Source organism: Carassius gibelio, chromosome A12, assembly GCF_023724105.1.
Source record: "Carassius gibelio isolate Cgi1373 ecotype wild population from Czech Republic chromosome A12, carGib1.2-hapl.c, whole genome shotgun sequence".
NCBI classification, from domain to species: Eukaryota; Metazoa; Chordata; class Actinopteri; order Cypriniformes; family Cyprinidae; genus Carassius; species Carassius gibelio.
Genome location: NC_068382.1, coordinates 11,534,096 through 11,552,854, shown reverse-complemented (window position 1 = coordinate 11,552,854; position 18,759 = coordinate 11,534,096). Strand labels below are relative to the sequence as shown.

The 18,759-nt window shown below is 35.6% G+C and overlaps 2 protein-coding genes and 3 long non-coding RNA genes across 9 annotated transcripts in view; 2 read left to right on the top strand and 3 right to left on the bottom strand.

Moving 5' to 3' along the window:
- The window catches only part of LOC128025125 (uncharacterized), a 57,058-nt gene that overhangs the window by 31,332 nt on the left and 6,967 nt on the right, over window positions 1-18,759 (bottom strand). The window lies entirely within an intron of this gene.
- The window catches only part of LOC128025114 (interferon-induced protein with tetratricopeptide repeats 5), a 59,889-nt gene that overhangs the window by 36,218 nt on the left and 4,912 nt on the right, over window positions 1-18,759 (top strand). The gene's annotated exons all lie outside the window — the stretch shown is intronic.
- Window positions 1-18,759, top strand: part of LOC128025115 (interferon-induced protein with tetratricopeptide repeats 5-like) — a 59,789-nt gene that overhangs the window by 36,118 nt on the left and 4,912 nt on the right. The window lies entirely within an intron of this gene.
- Window positions 4,170-5,067, bottom strand: LOC128025127 (uncharacterized). The gene is made up of 3 exons (XR_008186096.1): window positions 4,911-5,067; window positions 4,585-4,745; window positions 4,170-4,188 (listed from the first exon to the last, which is right to left on the bottom strand). It is a non-coding gene; the product is annotated as an uncharacterized LOC128025127 (long non-coding RNA).
- Window positions 10,022-18,669, bottom strand: LOC128025126 (uncharacterized). The gene is made up of 3 exons (XR_008186095.1): window positions 18,194-18,669; window positions 16,174-16,239; window positions 10,022-10,503 (listed from the first exon to the last, which is right to left on the bottom strand). It is a non-coding gene; the product is annotated as an uncharacterized LOC128025126 (long non-coding RNA).

The following is an 18,759-nucleotide window of genomic DNA, read 5'->3' as shown; positions in this document are numbered from 1 at the left end:
CTAAAATATCGAGCTCAACAGCTATTTTAAGAGCCAACCCTCACAAACCTTCCTAAAACCTAAAAGAGCTATTACTGAGTCTCAGCGAATCTTGCCATGATCAGCTCTTCCCAGGTACATTTGTTTACTCCAAAAATGCTCTGGTCTGAATCTTACTTTAAATTAACTTAATTATGTTTAATGAGCAATATTAATTGCACAGAGAGTAAGTAGAGATTATCTTGTTTCACAGAAGAGAAGGAAGACCAAGGATATGATTTGCTCAGGATGAGGAATGAAGATGGCCATCTTGAGCTCAAACAAACAGAAGTCCTCTGGTATGTGTGTGTTGAAGCAATGTTATACAACATTTTATGATGATCTCTCACAGAACTGGTCATGTCAGCCTTGATTTCGTTTTATACTATTACAATTACAGCATGTTAGCAAAGTGTGACTGGACATTTTTAATATTATGTTTTTAAAAACACACCACCTGTTTTATTAGCAGACAAGTGTCATGAAATTGGTTTAGTTGATATAAACACCAATTGACATTATTTCATTGTTTTGTAAATGTTATGTTATTAATTGTGAATTGATAGTTGATTGGTTTGAAGCCAGGCCTTACACTGCACAGACTAAAACACGTTTGTGAGAGAAGTCAGGAACTTTGGAGAAAGATTCTAGAGGAAAAAAACACATTTACTGCAACAACAGATGAATTCTAGATTCTCTGAGAACTACACATGCTAATGTCTCATGAGCAAGACCTTTGCTTCTGTAACTTTTTCTTAATTCTTGCAGAATGACATATTTATTGCAGTATTTTTATTTGTACAGATGATCTCATCAGCCAAATGAGGGGTTTTGACCAAGTGATGCTCTTGAAAGGAGTGAAAGAAGAGGATGTGCTAAATTCTCTTCAGAGAAAAAGCTTCTCAAAAGATCTTAAAACAGCTTGAAGAATGGTAAGTGTACAGTACTACAAGGGTCATAGTTACTCACCCTGCTAAAACCACACAGAACATAAGCTGCGCTCTCTGTCCATTAAACAACTTCTTCTGCATTGTTTGTTTCACTTTGACCAGGTCTGGGATCTTAGGACTGAGAGATCCTCTGGCTGAGAACAAGCTACACCTCATCAGTGCTGGACATCAACCACAAACTGTTTCCAGACACGAGAGAAGAAGATCACGATGGGGAGATGAAACCAGTTTAGATGTGATGATGGGAATCATTATTTTCTGAAACAGTATCACATGTCTTATATGTATCACATGATCTGTATCACAGTTGACTGGATGGGACTGTGTGACTTTTAAGGACATTTCATCACTCATCTGTGTGAACTGATTTATATATGAGGTTAATGTATCTTTGATGATAATTATTTTCATTGAATCTTATTTGTCTTGATGCTACTTTATCAACTTTATAGTCTATGCTTCAATAAAATGAAAATGGTGAATATTGTGTTCTGAAGATTCTTGGTAAATACATCATTTTACTAGGTAGGCTCATATGTGTTTATTTTAGACTTGGAAAAACGACATATTAATTATTGGGATTATTTTTTTATTTAAGACATGAACATTTTTGATCGGATTAATAACATCTGGGACATCAGTACACCAGAAAGTAATTTTTTTTATATTTTAGTAACAAATATGCACATTTTTTGTGAAATACAGGGAGTTACAAGATTAATTATTCTGCATTACAAGATGGTGCCATGGGCTTTATTGTTACAAGCACTTGAGGGATAACTGAGAATGTAGCGGGAATGATCAACGTGGATCTTGTACTGCATTAAAACCAAGAGCAGGCACATTACTGATGTCCAGCACATGAGGAGCAAGATACGGGGGTGAGGAGGACATTTTTACACTGATTTCGGCTAATTAGTTATATATAATGCTAATATATATATATATATATATATATATATATAAATTAATATTCTTAGCACTGCATGAATTTGTCCTTGTGTAATAGTGAAGTATCACAATGTGTATACATTGTCCTTGATTACTGCTTTACAGTGGGGAATAGATAATGGCAAGTTGTTGCAGGTTCATCCATTATATTTCTTGCCATTTACTTCAAAAATCAAAGAAATAATCTATTATTTTCATTATTAAATCATTTCTTTATAATTTTTCCATGTTTCATCAGATGGCCTCACAATGTCCTGTCAAAAGGTATAATAGCCATGATGAATAGAATAGAAAACAGAGGACTGTGAAAACTGTCAGATATAAATGTGACTCAGCTCAGTTTGTTGTTCATGATGAGGAGAATACATATATGTAGGTTTTACTGCCCTGCTACCCCCAGGGGCCCAGTAGCACCCCCCGGAAGAGCCCAAAAATGTACATTTCAAATGGCTGTAAATCAGAGTCCAATTAACATATCAAAGAGAAAATGGGCAGGATTATTACTTATGCTATGCTGATAAAATAATGTTGAGCTCAGTTTTCAGAAATAAGTGGAAAGCTGGCATAAAAGCATTTTAAATATTGCTCACTGTAAAATACCACATTTCAGCCTGCCTCTCAAATATATCATAGAGGTTTGCACAATAAACATATTTAGATATCCAGTTTACCTTAAAATAAATAATTTATTTAGTTTCGTTAATAAAAAGTTTTAAACTACATTACCCACAAGCCTCCGTCGTTCTATCTATAGAAAGGCAACACTAGGGGGCTGTTTTTGTAGTTCATTGAAGTTATGCTTAGGGTTAGGATTAGGATCTCGCTAAAGATGTCATTTTTCTCAAGATAGCAACACTTCATTGTTGACTTAATATATTACTAATGTGATGATAGGAGCAAAACATACTTTTTAACATGATGCGCTGTTTAATATGGGTTAAAAGATAGTCCAACCACAGACTGTCCTGAAAAGTCATAGCCAATGGCATCTAAGCTGAGCAGCAGCGTCACACTTCCTTATCCATGTATGACAGATGTCTTTCGTTTTTCGGCTGAAGGGATAGATTCGGTTAACAATAGATTAAGCTTGCTACTTATTAGATTCTGTTTTATTAACGTCTTCACCTTCCTCCGTTGTTCAGCTTGACAAAAATTGGGCAATATTGATGTGCACATGCCCAGCAGTCGCAGTTGTATCCAACAGATAGATTCCTCTCATTAAATATAAGACACATTTTTAAGATTTGTATTTTTTTTTTTGACCAAAGACAAATATATTTACTAATCAAATGACGTGCTTCTAAAATTTACATTGTATATTACATTGTGTTTTAAAGTTAAAATTGTTCACATTTGTGTTTCTGTGATTTACCATTCTCTACCATTTGAACCCTAGGAATAAAAACAGAAATTATAAATTAATGAATGAATGAATGAACAAATAAATACATAAAGCATAATAAACATGCATATTTTTGTAAGGATCTTCCATTATTTATTGATATGTCAAACTCATTTAAAGACAACATGCCCAAATTACTACACTGCATCCTCTGTCACCAAGCTCGTTTTTGCCACCATAAAGAATAAAAAGGCAGTTATGTTGTAAACATTAACTATTTTCAGTATGCAAATGAAAATGCTTTTATTAAAAAACAAAACAGTAAATACAGTATGTCTTTCAGAGAACACTGGAAAAAGATCAATTTTATTAAAAAAATTAAATTGACCAAAATGTTATACAACACAATGTAAATGTTTCAAACTCACAAAAAAACACCATGAAGACATGCATGTCACGTGTGCAATATCATCTATAAAACTCAATCAGCACAGCATCAAATAAACACTGATTGTCTGAACAATGGAAGACAGAGAAAGTGTTCAGGAAAACAAACACCTGCTAGCTTTGACATAACATCATGAATTCACTTCATGACTGGAGCTAGGGGATGACTGTGTATGAATATCTCCTTTACTAAAACTCTTAATTAAAGTCTAAAAAGTTCACTGTATGAAGCTTGAAAAAGAGAACAAAATGCTTTATCAATACGAAAAATACTATTTTTAACTATTGTTTTCATCACTGGTTCTGTAATGTATTCATTATGAGCTTATAAATAAAACAAAGTTACATCTTCTGCAAAAATCAAACCACTGCAAAGTCTAATCACTGATCCAGGGACCATATCTGTGTGTGTGGGGGATAAAGAGTTAACGAGGTGAGTCTTTGTGCATGATGGAGCTACAGCGTTATCCTCAAACAATCCTGTAAGACAGAAAGGAAGGAAATATTAAATTACATTCAACTTATACATTACACTGTGTTTTGTTTAGACCATAAAAGCAGCCTCTGTAAAGATGCTGTAAAATTAAATGTTAAATGAATCCATTATTGAAAGCAAGTAATTAATAACAAGCTATAGTCATATGAATTCTTTTGATAGTGTCAGATGAGACCGTCCTGGGGCTTGTACAATATCATACAAGTGTTAAACTGGATTATTAAGACTGTGATGTGTTTAGTACAGTATGTGAAATATTGATAATTAGATATTAAAAATCTCTTTAAACACATAAGTGTCCCATAAGGCAGTGGCTCCCAATCCTGGTCCTGGAGAACCCCAACACTGCACATTTGAGATGTCTCCCTGATCAAACACACCTGATTCAACTCATCAGCTCATCAGTGAAGACTCCAAGGCAGATAAGAGAGACGCCAAAACCGTGCAGTGCTGGGGTTCTCCAGGATCAGGATTGGGAAACACAGTCATCAGGTCATGAAAAGTTCGACACACACTCGTGGTCATCATGCTCACTCGAACACTAGGCCAAATACAGGAAAGACTTCAAATAAGTAATCAAGTGGTCAAGTGAAAAGATGGCAAGTGTGGGTATTTGGACAGTGCAACAGTTTAAGAAACAACAAATGCTGTACAAATTATAACAGCAGGAATTTTTGATAAAAGAGACAAACTATCACAGACTTACTGCTGCAAATATCTGCCTCCGCAGCTTTCTGTCTTCTCCATTTCTGAAGGAATCCCTCTCCAGAAACACCACTGGGCTGACTGCCTTTACGTCTTTTCAGCTAAAAATAAAAATAATAAAAAAGGGGAGAGAAAATAAAATTGAATTATATACAGAATGTTAATAATGATCTGTGAGCAAAATATTTATATATATATATATATATATATATATATATATATATATATATATATATATATATATATATATATATATACTGATATGAATGAACTGCAAGATGGAAAAATACATGTTTTATTATTTATTTTTAATTTGATTTTTTTTTTTTTTTTTGGATTCACATTAAAAGGTATTAAAAGCATGGTACAGAACACATGATTACTGTGATATCTGTCATATAAAAGCACATAAAAACACTAACATTACAGTGATACAAACATAGCTGGTTTGGTGATTATTGTATTGTTGTATTGATTATTAATATATCATAGTAAAACTACAGTTACAGTTACTAATGTCCCATTTACTGTGTTTTAACTTCACATTTCATTTATTACTATTGTGTCGTGATTACCATGATTTTACTACAAATACAACTTACATCATTGATCCTGAAATTAATAATAATATAAAACGGATCGAAGGTCTATGGCACGTCACCTATGGCACGTCACGTGACAGATAGAGTTTAATCACACTAATTAGCAGCTGTGTTCATTTATTTAAACGCAATGAAACTCAAAGACAGCCGCGGATGACCGATATAATACAGCGATTAAACATATGGCACTCATCTGATTAATAAAGAAGACAGAATACATTTGATAAAAGGCATTAAAAGAGCGTATATACGACTACTCACCCAAACTGTGGAACTGATAGCAAGTATCGCGCGATGTGTGCTGAATGAGACTTCTTGAACGTGATTTCATAGCGATAAACATCTCATGTCCTCGTGTCGAATTCTGACGCCAAAAGTTTCCCACTGAAAGCAATGAAGGTCGTAGTGCTTCGATAGTCGACGCCGAGAGCCACATTTGGCGTCATAAAAGTGACGCTAGGGGCGCTTGACCATGCTTCGGTTTTTGACGCCTTTGGAGTGAGAATGGGTTGTGGTTTTGTATTATTAAAGACCAGTGTTTGAGTTACTCCTTATCTGGGTTCTTTGCTACTCAAGCAGTGCAATAATTCTGACAGTAACACTATATATTTGATAGCATTTGTTTTTATTTGATTACATTTTGAGGTGTGGATCACATTTAATTTTTACACCATGGCTGCATTGTATTAAAAGATTTTCTTTTAATAAAGACATACAGAATTTAAACTCCTGTTCATTTTACTTTTGGCACAATTTCTGCAGGTTTGTAATTAAAAGGCACTGCCATAAGTCAATTGCATTTACCATTGTTCCTTCTAATAATACTTATGTATTTTAGCATCACGATGGCAAGTTTTACAGTTCTTCAAGTATCCAAAATATAAAATAAACTGTCCAGTTTAAATGTAATTGTAACTATAATATGACCATGATTTGATAGCAGATTCTGGTTCACTTAAAGGCATAGTCTAGCCAAAAGTAAATGAACATTCTGTATTTACACTTCTTATTTAACACAGATTAAGACAAACATATTAATGAAAAACTGACCCAACTGGATCACATGGGATATCAGAAAATAAGACAAAAATAGCTAATTTGATTAGAACTGAGCACAACTGTGATTAGTCCCAAAGGCAGAACAAGTACAGGTGCATCTAAAAAAAAAAAAAAAAAAAAAAAAAGTAGAATATCAATGGTAAAAGAAAATCGGCCAAACATATCGGTCCAAAAATGTAACGAGGCTGCCTCAAGCTGGGATTGAGCTCAGGTCTCTGGTGCTCTAAGAGGGTGAATTTACTCACTGAGCTACTCCCAGACTGTTAAACCCAAGAGCGGAAGAGCAAAAGAGCAAAAAAGGCCAAGGGGCTTGAATCTTCAAAAAGTAACAATAATCTTTACTAGAGAAAACAAAGTACAAAATAAACGTAGCAAACCTAGCTACCATTAAACAAAAGACACAAGGGTCCAAAAATACAAGAACAATAAAACTTAACTTAGCAACTGGATACACAGGAAGCATAGGCTCAAGACTGAACACAATAGCAGGGAACAAACAGACTTATAAAGGGTCAAACACATGTGTGAGGAATCAACACTGATGAGCAGAGCACTGTAACAAATATGCAGGTCATCGATTCAGGGGGTTAAATTCAGATGAAACCCTGTTTGCACCAAGTGCCTGGCCTGGCGCCAGCCTGGCTGGACTTAAATTATTTTACGATACCCATGCGAGCTTCAAAGGAGACCTGAACCCCCCCCCCCCCCCCCCCCATTGACGTTCATTGGATGGTCATGCGAAAAGAGGCGTGAATCATCTCAAGCAATAAAAGTCGACCGAAAAAGGACCGCCTTCTCTTCTTACGCTGACTCCCTTCCCTCCTGCATCAACCCAGGTCGCTCCCACGAGTCCCTCGGTGCGGCCTTGTGCAAGATTTAAATGCTGCTTTAAAGTGTTGCTATGATCTGATTGTTGTTGGCTTCCAAAAAGGTTACTGACTGATTTTCATACCTGAGCTCATTCTGTGATCTCTCTCACTTTCTCCATTTTCTCTCTCTCTCGCTCGCTCGCTCTCTTTCTCTCTCTCTCTATCTCTCTCTCTTTTATTTGGATTCCATTATGTCTTGTAAAGAGTTTACTGTCTGTATTGTCGTACGCATATTTACTCTGTGTGATTTGTAGTTTGATGTATTACTAGTTTAATTATTAAAAACCCATACACTGATGATTGGCTTGGACTCCACCCCACTCACATTATGATTTACTGAAAGGCCTGATCTTTAGCTACAAGCTTTAAATTTAGAAACTAAATTTATCATAAGGATAGGATAATGTTTTCATGGCCAGAGAATATTTTTCCTTGAATTATAAGGCGTGATAACTTTATTGAAAATACATAGGTCAACAGTGGTTTGCTGGACAAACCACTGTTTGATTTGCAGTAATTTACAGTAAGAGATATCACAATAATTGATATGAAGAATGGAATATTGACATATTAATGAGTAAGTTACAGTGCCCTGTAATTAGTTATTGGTATAGACAATTGAGCTATTTTTCATAATCAATAAAATTAAATGTAACTGTCATCTGAGATATATATTAATCATATTCCTGATTAATTATCCAAATTCCCTATATATCATTTGAGTTAATTACTGTGTAAAACTCATTGTTGTTACAGCACTGAACATGGTATGGGGTGATAACGCCCTCTGGAGGAGCGGAGAGACCATAGGGCTAGAGTTCATAGGGCAAGAGCCAACTGCAGTTCTGGAGGGAACATGACACCGTACTCATTGAGAGTGACCCCTGCAGGCCAGGATGAAAACTGCAATGCAGATACGAGCCCATTACAAAAAATCTGCATCATATCTCAGTCATCGGCCGACCTGATTTTTAAATATCAGCATCGGCCCGTGAAAAAAACATTGTTGGTCGACCTCTAATTACAAGAGATATTTTCTTTTTTTGCAGTGGAAATGGGTCGAACAGTTTGAGAATGGAACCTGCAACCATGTTGCTGGTAAAGGGTTATAGGAGCATATGTCGACCGCCAGAGAAGGCACTAAATTTTACAGACACAGTTGCTATGAAATTCTCTATGCAGGAAAAACCCTGTCTTAAATTAAATGCATTTAATATTTTAAGTAAAATTGTTTCTTCAAATTCAGATTAAATGTCAGAACCAACAGCCTTGTGCAGTGCTCTGACATATAGCGTGGATGTGCTTCAGGTTATCCTTGAAAGAGTCCCCTCCTCTCTCTCCCATTTGTGCACTCTCTGTACTGTCCTCTGTTAAAAAAAAATAATTATATTGTGAAATATATTTTACTGAAAACTGAAAAAAAAAAAAACACATACAAAATGTTCACTTACAGTTCAATAACAGTGGGAAACAAAGGGCACAAGACTATTCTTAAACAACTGTGGAAGTTGTGGTTTAGTGGTTAGAGAGTTTGACTCCTAACCTTAAGGTTTTGGGTTTGAGTATTGGGAAAGGCACTGAACCCCCAACTGCTCCCTGGGTGCAGCAGCATAAATGTGTGTGTGTGCCCTTTGAATCAAGTATCCCAGAGTGCAGTCTGGACGATGGGGCGGGGTGACACGTTGGGGCGGAGCGACACGTGTCGCCCCGCCCACCTCAGCGGTTATTGGTTTATGATTAAGATGAGCTTATTGGTGTACAGATGAGTGACGATTTTACAGCTTATTGGTATAGAGAATTATGACGCTCTGAGCAGGATTGGAATGCGGAAGTAGACACTCAGATGAATAAACTTTTAATATAAATTAAAAAGTGAATATAAATGTTGTGTTTTTGCATTTATTGTTGCATTTCCACAACATCCCGTATAAATACAAAGAGTTTTGGATTACGACGAACAGAATAGAAATAAATGGTCTACTCCCTCAACGGCTGTAGACACTACCTCGGCATTACTCTCTGGTTTGAAAATGACACGGCAATATAATGCGAAGTATGGTTATGTAGATAGTCATGGAGTACCTTGATTTATATATTCAAATTACATATATATATATATATATATATGTATGTGTGTGTGTATGTGTGTGCGTCGTGTGTGTAACAAATTGTCACCAGTCTCTGAACGTCACCAATAATATTCTCAACATTCCCTTGGCCCCTACGAAAATTTACCATGGTTCTGCTACAGTAACTATAGTAAAACTATGGTGTTTTTATAATTACAGCTCACAGTAATTAATATGCCAACAAATATTTTACTACAATAAATCCATGGTTACTTTTTGCAAGGAAGGAACTATACAGGTTCTAAAGAACTTGCCCAAAAACACTTGTCACTTTCTGTTATTTGTTTTCTGAACTGCACTACTGAAAACCTCATTAATCCTCACAATCCTGTCACAACTAAATTAAGAATCCATTATGAGCAATGCATAGCAAATGATGTTACCATCAAATATGAGAAACCTTAAAGAATGATAGACTGATGTAAATGACTGAAACCGGTTGTCATGCACGTGTTTGCCATAGCTTTTTTATTAAAACATTATACACTGCAAAGTTTAACTTTAAATTACATCAATTAATACATCAAAACCAGCTGATCTCAGTCCATTCTCTATTTCCCTTCAATGAACTTAACACACAAATGTGTTTCATGCCACAAAAAATAAAAATAAAAAATAAAAAACAGTCCTTGGAACAAAATCCTGTGTAAACAAAAGCCCAGAAGATCACCACGCCGGTCTCTTCCCTGTACCCTGGTGGGTTAAACTTGAAAAGGGCTCTGCACTGCAAGTGTTCCCTGATGCTGTACATCCGTCTGAACTCAATTGGAGAATGAGCATTAAACGGGGAAATCTTACTGTCTAGCCAGGCAAACTGTGCCGCTTTCCAAAAAACTTCGGAGCACATCCCTAAACCATCTGCAAACCAGAGAAAGTGTCAAATATGCAGAGTCACCCGCTGACAAAATAACTTCCATGAGGATTTCCAGGGGAAGCTGTTGAATCAAAAACATACATAGGTTTATTTATACATGTATATAAAAGTTATTAAACATTATATAAACACTGACTACAGACAACCGTGCTTTAAAACTCTCATTAAAAACTCTATAGATTGTTGTCACAACTGCATACTCATTCTTTTATAATAACACTAATAAAATGTTAATATATACAGTACTGTGCAGAAGTATTAGGCATGTTAGTATTTTCACATTGAAAAAAACCTGTTTTAAGCCAATTATTTATATCTTTTGCTATTGTCAGTAGGATATATTAGTTTACATTTCCACACATTCATTTTGCCATTAATTGTAATAATCCAGTGATATATTTGTATATATTTGTATGCATGATCCACATGAAGATTTTTTATATTGAATATGAATATTTCTGTCTTATATGGTGAACAAAATCCACATTACACTGTAAAAAATTATTTAGCAGTTTAGTTGTTTCAATGAATTTTTTTATGTTGACACAACTTGCAGTTACTGAATTTGTTCATTCAACTAAAAATTTTAAGTTTTCAGTGTCTCAACTGGTTTGAAAGTTGACTGAACTAGGTTATTTGTCCTTATAACTTAAAAAAATTTGTTGACTCAATTCAATAGCAATATCACATTCACAACATCACTTATCGCGAGATCTCGTCATTCTCCTGAATGCTGTTGAAGACAGAAGAAGGTCGTCAGCCATTCTAGTCAGTTTCTCCTCAAAGTTTGGACATTTGACTAAAATACAACTTTGGTAAGTAAACTATTCGTATTTATTGGCTTAATGTGTAAAATTACATTTGTTGTCTCAGAAAAGTAAGTATGGTTATAGAGTGGTATATTCTGTATGTAAATTACTGTATGTAAATGTTCGTTTCGCGGCACTCTGAAGCCTCAAAATACAGGCAGTTCCACAGTATTTTCCTTATAAATATTAAAACATATATTCTCCCATGCGGGACAGTGGAGCTGAACTTATGTGGAGAACGATAAAAATACAATTTAAATGTATTATTTGAGCCCAGGGCTGCCTTAGAGACCGTTCAAACAGAGCGCGAGAGCTCAACGGATCACTGTATGGATTAAGAACGGCGGGAATTTAAAAAAAAGGAGCTGCTCTAAACCTGACAGCGTAAGACATCCGTCAGAATATACATCGATGAAAAATTAGGGGAAAAAGAGATTCCTACTCGAACTGTGTCTTTTCTGCATGTTATAAAGGAAACGAATGAGCAGCACAGATGAGCACCTCCCTCAGAGTGCTTCTGGAGCGCGTAACTTAACTTAACGTTACATTTGATATCGCTGACATAAGCTTAGTTCTGATGATTTTTTTTACAGTCTACGGTTCAGATGAAGTTCTGAAGGTAGCGTTACAAACTCTTCTTTCAGTTTTCTGAAGTAACGTTAGTCATTCAAGTGCCTCACTAGAACCTAGAACCCAGTGTAATGCTGCGTGAATATCTGTTTTTATACAGTCTATGGTGAATATACGGTCATAAGTAAATTGCATACGTTCAAATCTATATATTTTAGAATAAAAGCATATATCTTGTATAAATAGAGATACAATAACGATCGACACAAATGTGTTAAATTTCCTTTTATTGTGTTATAATTCTGTGTTGTGTCATTTAAAAGCATCGTCTGGATGGTATAGTTTGCATTTAATACAAACTTGTCAATACATTTGACTCTCTGTAAAGATTTATTTATATGTATGTTTATTATTTTACAGTGTTTTAACATGTTTTTGTATTTTTCATGTTTATGATATTTTGGGATGACTGAAGATTCAGAGCAGAATTCAATAATCCTGTGAATGGACCACAGCGAGTCCTTTTGCAGTTATCCATCAAAATGATATGCAGACATAATGGAAATGGCATTTACACAGTAGAGCTTGGACGAAGTTGTAAGTAAATTTATTTATTTATAAATGCACATTAATCGGAGTCTATATGCTTTACGTTAGTAAGGCCCTGTTTAATGCATCCATTTGTTTTTATTAAAGCACACAGGCTCTGCGCAGGAATTCATCAAGGACATAACTGCTGGGATTACGCTTGTGGATGACCAATCTGAGCACCATCAGTCTGCAGTGATGTAGTCCAGGTAATAGAAGAAGAAGAAACTGGGACTGGGACTAACAGAAATAAACTAATTCAGGTTCAAAACAACTTGAGGTTTAGTAAATGACAACTTCCTTTCTTTTTCTTTTTTGGGTGAACCCTTTACGAAAATGTAGATATTTGCATTGGAAAACAGCTTCAAAATTTAGAAAACATAATTTGTCATTATTTTCCCTTCAGTTTTATTCCGTGAATTTTCTATAATTGGTATTTAAAGTGTTGAATTTATCTTCATAAAACCACCAGAAACCCTGTTTATGGACATAACCATTCTTTATTATTTTGCTGAGTACTGTTTTGAATCCTGAAAAATGTTCAGTGCTAGCATATTGGCCATTAGCAACTTTGCTTAAAGGATTATTTCACCAAAAAATTTAAATTAAACCATGTTTTACTCATTCAAAGGCATCCTATGTGTATATGATTTTCTTCTTTCAGACAAATCTGATCTGAGTTGAATTAAACATTGTCCTGGCTCTTCCAAGTTATTTAATGGCAGCAGACAGGTGTGTTTTTTTCTCAGCAGTCCAAAAATAGTCAAATAAAATGCACCCATCCATCAATAAAACGTGTCACACATGGCTCTGGGGGGTGAATAAAGGCTTCCTGTAGCAAATCGATGCGCTTTTTGTAAGAAAAATATCCATATTTAAAAAGTTGTAAACACTTTTTTTCTCTTCCACTGACTATCATACGTGCAAGCCTAATTTTGTGATTTTACTTCGTGATTGGCATATTTTTGTCTCTCCTCCGCTCTTCCGTGTTCGTCACTAATCATCGGTACATGCATGACCCCTATGTCCTATTTTCATCCACCCGGAATGGCTCTCACGAAAGTGAGAGAAAAGTGTTTAAATATGTTTTGAATAACATTTTAAATATGTATATTTTTTTTACAAAAACACATGGATTCGCTACAGGAGATACTTATTCACCTCTCAGAGCCATGTGAGGTACTTTTTATTATGAATTGATGCACATTATTTGACTACTTTTGGACTGTTGAAAAAAACACCCACCTATTGCCATAAATATTTTTTTATATAATCCGACTGGATTTGTCTGAAAGAAGAAAGAAATACACACTAACGATGCCATGAGGGTGAGTAAAACATACATGGGTTAACCAACCCTTTAAGAGTCATGCTTTACTCTGAACATGCAGTGCAACAGACTATTATTTAAAAGTAATACCTATTTACACCAATATATTTTCTGATCATTGTATAAACGGTGTGACCGATTAGACACTTAGAATTGGATTAAGAAAAAAACCTGAATGTTGTATTGGTTTGTCACATTTTATGTCATTCAGAAATCATGTAGAATACCAGTGAAGAAAATAATTTCCCCCCATTTTTAGTATAGTTGTTTCTGGGGGTGTATTTTACACTTATCTTCCCATGGGATTTTAAACTCTTTGTGTTCAGCAGAACAAAGAAATTTGTACAGGCTTTTAACAGTTTAATACAGGAAGTTATTTTGAATGTTTCTAAACGAAACCGTTGAGGAGCAGCATTTAATTTTGACTTTCATTTTTGGTTAAATGTTTCAAAATATCTTCCACTTGAAGGTGAATTACACTTTGCATTAATTGGTAGCTGTGTTTTAACACACAACTTTGATAGTGTATGTACATATGTGTGTTCATTTGTTTATAAATCTATTAAGTAATGTAATATTTTTTTCTTATCCCAGCCATCCAGTGACATTAAGGATGTTGAGAAAGAAATTGAAGAGGGCATTCTGATTGTAACTGAGGAGCAGCAATGTGATGTGCTTCCCAAGGAATAACCAACATTGGTCTCATTTGGACATCCTTTCATCACTGACATCTCCCATGTCCCCAAGGCATTTAGACTCCTAATGGGTCTGTATGCAGTGAACATCCACCACCTCCAGCGCATTAAATACACCATTGAGGCTCTGCAAAAACTTGTGAAGACCAGCTGCTCCCACCATGTGCTCGCTACAGCGGCAGGAACTGTAGGTGTGGGGGAGTGAATGTCCAGCGCTCTCTCCACCCTCAACACCACAAATAAGGTGTCCTTGAGCAAGGCACAACTTCTCCCCGGGTACTGCAGCATAAATGGCTGCCCACTGCTCTGGGTGTGTGTTCACGGTGTGTGTTCACTGCTGTGTGTGCACTTTGGATGGGTTAAATGAAGAGCACAAATGTATGTCATGTCACTTTCACTTTTCAGTGTTCATGATGTGTCCATCGGCTCCACCGCACTCTTTCTTAAAAAGTAGTGTTTTTTTTGTTTTTTGTTTTTTAATAAGGAAAGGTTCTTTTGTGCCTTTCACTACATTTTAGAATGTACATTAAAGTTTATCATGTCATAACTTGGAATATGCATGTTCTCATGTAAACAAATGTTGTTTCCCCTCTCATTTTCTTAAACAGTATGTACACATTTTCAGTATGTAGCATTATGATGGGGGACGAGTTTGGAAACTTTCAAGATCCTTCTGATGTTAACACCTCTGTCTGGTCATGTTGTGCTGTGAAACTTAGAATCTGACTTTAGATCTTTGTGCTTCCATGTGCATTCATTCCATTTATATCTTATGATACAGAAGTGCAGTACACTAATTTTTTGTAACTAATTGTGATGTTATATACATATATCTTGGTTTCTCATTTTGACCATGACTTGCATTATGGTGGGGGGAGTGCATGTGAACTTGTGCAGGGTTAATATGCAGAGTTCAACCTTCTGATTTTCATATTGAGTTATGAAATTAAAAACAATCCCTGTGGTTTTGATCTGATGAATTGAAATGCAACTATTTGTTTCTCAATCCCATGCCAATGTTATTTATTATACATCACACTTTCAAGTGTCAGTTCAGATCTTTAGACGTGTGTTTTTATATTTTGCTTTTTTTTTTTTTTTTTATCAATTATCAGTTGATGTGTTGACGGCAAATTGCTTGTTCAGCTTAAATGTGAATGAAAGTGTTGTCTCTATCATTAAATAAATGACATTAAAAAAGTGTTTTGTCATCTTTATTTAAACATTTAAGGCAGTGGGGTAAAATTTGTTTATGATTATTGATCGAAGTAAAAAAAAAAAAAAATCCCTGTTGACACAACATGATTTAGTTGACTGGACTAGAAAATATTAGTCAAGTCAACTTAAAGAAATTTGTTACCTGGACTAACTCCACTCTAATTTGAAGTTGTTTCAACAAGTTTTTTTTTGTCAAGATAACAAAAAATTTTTAGGCAGCGGGGTAACAAAATATTTTTAGTTGACTCAACAAATTCTTTATTACAGTGTAGATCGCAAACAGAAGTTATTTAAAACACTCGCTGCTGTCTGAAAATGAATTAAGCTGAAATGTTTTTAAATGTCTTTGATGCTGATGTTAACTGATAGCTATATATTAAATAATCCACAGTAATGACCAATATAGTACTTGTACATAATACCACATCTGAACAACTATGTAGCTGTAATAACTAAAATACCTCTGCATGTACACACATATGTAATTATTAGTTGTTAATGAATGTATGTGCACAAATAACCTGCTTTGCTGGACTCTGCCTGAAGACATGGTGAATGGTGAAGTTCTCCCCCTCAGTGGTTGAGCTCTAAAAGAACAAATGTCAAGAGGTAGGTTTATTGCTAGATATTGTAGCAGAAATGAGTCAAATCAGACAAATCAAAGAGTCTATCAGAGCTGTGTGCACTGAAACATGAGCTGAATTCCTCAGGAAGTCATAAATCAGTTCTAGTGCCACAGGAACCAGGCAAGATAACCAACCAACCAACTTGTTCACACAACAGCTTTCAACATTAACACCAATAGAACAATTATTAACAATTTTAATTTGAAGAAGAGATTGTCAAATTTATTGTTCGTGATTGAAATGCAACGCTGGACATCACATGTAAACCCAGGAGATCAAGTTAAATACTTGCATTGACTTCCCCCCCCAGCCAGTGAAACCAGACTGAAATTCCTAAGGGGGAAGGGCTTTGAACCTTTGTCTTCACAGAAAAGTCCTTTGCCAGAGAATGGCAAAGAAACTGCTTTTTATACATTATATATGGACCAGAATGAACTCAAAAAAGACTTATGAATGAATCATTCCATTGCTTAACTCCATATTCATTTACGTGTAACCCACACATTTGACTATCATGTATAATCACTTATTGTGTATGTCTTTTGATAACTATAGGATACCTAGTCATGTCTAGTATTCAAATAATCGCATTTTCTTGCTTGATATTGTCCTGACAATCATTTATTTGTAAAATATATCATAATCATGTTATAGGAATCATGTCCAAAATTAGACCCTGTGAGGCAAGAACCACATGCTTGGTAAGATAAACAAATGATTTATGATACCCACCCAAAGAACATATCTGATTGGTCAAGGCAACATTTGAGGGGTGGCCAACAAGGAAGTTTTAAATACTTTGGACCCCATGAAATTTTGCTTTTAGTCATGCCTTGCTTTTAGTCATGCCTTGCTTTTTAGTCATGCCTTGCTTTTAGTCGGCTTTTAGTCCTAGTCTAGCTGCTGCTATTAGCCATGTCGGCTTTTAGTCTAGCATTGCTTGTGCTATCAGTCATGCCTGCTCTTAGCTTGTAGCTTTGCTACCTAGCTTTAGCTTGTAGCATCTAGCCATGTGGTTAGTCATCATGGTTCTTTGAGCGCGGTTCCAGCGTGCCTGCCTGCTGCTACTTATGCCACAATGAGAAGGAACACAACCTAGTCTCGTCAAACTTTATTTCTTTTCTTTTCCGTTTGAGAGTTTCGTGTTCTGAGTTAAGTTTTGTAACGTCGACCTCGTCTGCGCGTTTGAACTCCGACCAGCCACACAACTCCAGCTTCAGCCAACGCCCAAGCACGGGCTCCCCAAGACGTCACTTCAGCCAACTGAACTTCCAGCCAATCAGCGACACCGGGATACCCCTTTCAACGGGAGTCCCTTTCACAGGAAACTAAGGCAACGTATCCCCAGATATTTGTTGTGCTGGTGTATCTAATATAATTTTAGTCATATTGAGGAACTCAATGCAAGGGCTAATTACGTGATTGATGGTTGTTCATGTCTATGCAATTTAACGTATTGCTGTAAACTTGGGATTCCATATTTCCATTCTCTTAAACTCATCTTTCCCTAACTTTCGATATTCCTGCAACTTGTGTGAATGTGTGTGTGCGTGCGTTTATGTGTTAGATTAGTTTATATGTCTTAGATTTATCTAATAAAGCCTTATTCATATTGAAAAGAGAAGTATCTTGTGTTTTGTGCTTACAAGTTAATGTCTTAAGCTGCCGATCTTGTTACTGTGCTAATTGATAGTGTTTCACTATAGTTTGGATATTAGTATCCAGCGCAGATTTGATGTTAAACGGCTCGTTCACTGAACCGCAGGCGCGTCTCCGTGAACAGCCGTGAAACAGTGATTCTGTTCAAATTCCCTTTAAAATCTTAAATGATTCCCTTTGAGCTAAATTGACCTGTTTCCCTTACAATATAGTACAGAGTAATGTTTCATGTAGCAACATTCAAACAGCTACATACATTTGCGGAGTAAAGCTGTCCAGGAGAACAGAACACCACCACCTCCTGATCATGTCATCCTGAAAAATAATAATAATAATAATATACACACAAAAATCATGCATGTCTGTTCAAATAACTTGACAAATGTAATGCCATACCTCTGTAAAATCGAACCTATGAACTAAAGCCATGTACAGAGTGTACTACTGTTACAATCCACAAAGAACAATAAAATTTGAATTTTTCTACAAAATGTAGAAAAATGTACATAATAAGCGAGTACATCATGAATCCATTTTCCAAACTGTGTTTTTAGCTTGTCCTGAATCACTAGGGTACACCTATAATAAGTGTTTATATTCGGACTATTTTAGATTGCTTCGGGGGTACCGTGGCAGAGTAACCCATTACCTTTGTGATTCTTCATTGACATAAACAGAGAGAAGTAGTTCCGGCTACGATGTTCTTCCGCAAGACGGAAGCAGTTCTGTTTATTAACCGCTAGAGCGTCAAAAGTTCCCTACCACAGCTTTAAGTAAAACAAGTAAAATTAAGTACATTTTTATTAAATGAAGTCAAATCAA